General features: G+C 47.5%; 1 pseudogene across 1 annotated transcript in view; it reads right to left on the minus strand.

The window, feature by feature from the left end:
• The window catches only part of LOC103253236, a 3840-nt pseudogene extending 3202 nt beyond the window's left edge, over positions 1-638 (minus strand). Inside the window, exon 1 of the transcript XR_503851.1 lies at positions 542-638. The product of XR_503851.1 is annotated as a single-strand selective monofunctional uracil DNA glycosylase pseudogene (transcript). The remainder of the gene's footprint in view (positions 1-541) is intronic.
• Between the last annotated feature and the right edge of the window lie 652 nt (positions 639-1290).

The following is a 1290-nucleotide window of genomic DNA, read 5'->3' on the forward strand; positions in this document are numbered from 1 at the left end:
CCTATTCTCTAGAGGAAGTGGAAGGGGGGGGGGGGAAAAACCGAGGCCATACTTAGGAAGTCCTTGCCCAGATTGATCTCAGAAGTCTCGAACTCATCTGACCAGGTGGCTGCCCAGGACCGACTGGGCTCATACGAAGACCGAAAAGGGAATGGTGGAGAACTCAAATGTTTGGGGCACCTTGCTTTGCATCTCCCCAAGCAGCATCCACATTCGTGGATTGGCTGCCCCAGCTCGAGGACCTCTCGTCTTAAGTTGGGTCTACCTTTGACATTTAGAGACCTGTGCTGGAGACACCAAGGCTGGAGTATACAAAAGAGTGATAAGGCCTTACTTTTCTCCAGAGTTTCAAAGCCTGATCTGATAGCAAGAGCCACAGACTGGAGGTTAATTGACTTGAATTCTAGTCTCTGTTTCATCAAACTAGGAAGGTTCTCTTGAGCGAGTCATTTAACTCTCCTCTCTATGAAAATCACATATTCCATCCAACCTACCACCAGCTGTTAACTCTTTTCTCCCCCAATATTTGTGAGTCTCTTACATGACAGGCACTGTGGTAGTTTCTCAGTGGGGAAGAAATCAGAATGAGTAAAATGTAGGCCAGGTTTTCTGTAAGCTCATAAACAACAGTGAGAGGGCAGATAAACAACTAACTGCAATGGTATGATCTGAGCTTGACTATCCTGAACAAAACACTACAGGAGCCCAAAAGAAGATCTTGAATGTTCTACTGAAAGTCGCCAAGAGCCAGAAGCTTAAGAAATGTAGACACTTTCTAAAAATACAGTGTCATGTTATATTAAGTGCAAAGGCAGCAGAAAGTGACCCTGCGATGAGTCTGGCCACCAATACCGAACTTCAGACTGATATGGGATTTCGCTGACACCAAATCCAGAAAGTGAGGAAGGAATCGAAGGCACTCTGAGAGTCCACAGGAACAATAAGAAAATACTTAAACTAAAATAAGAATAATAATAGAGCATGAACTCAAAAAGACGATTTCGGAAGGGCACGGTGGCTCACGGTGGCTGTAATCTCAGCACTTTGGGAAGTGGAGACGAGAGGATTGCCTGAGCCCACAGGTTCGAGACCAGCTTGGGCAACTTGGCGAGACCTCGTCTCTACAAAAAATCAGCCGGGCGTGGTGGCGCATGCCTGTGTTTCCAGCTACTTGAAAGGCCGAGGCGGAAGGATCGCCTGAGCCCAGCAGGTCGAGGCCGCGGTGGCTGTGAGCAAAGTGCCACTGCACTCCAGCCTAGGTGACAGAGTGGGACTCCGACTCAAAAAAAA

Source organism: Carlito syrichta, unplaced genomic scaffold, assembly GCF_000164805.1.
Source record: "Carlito syrichta isolate Samal-C Ts95f unplaced genomic scaffold, Tarsius_syrichta-2.0.1 Scaffold213409, whole genome shotgun sequence".
In the NCBI taxonomy this organism is placed as follows: domain Eukaryota; kingdom Metazoa; phylum Chordata; class Mammalia; order Primates; family Tarsiidae; genus Carlito; species Carlito syrichta.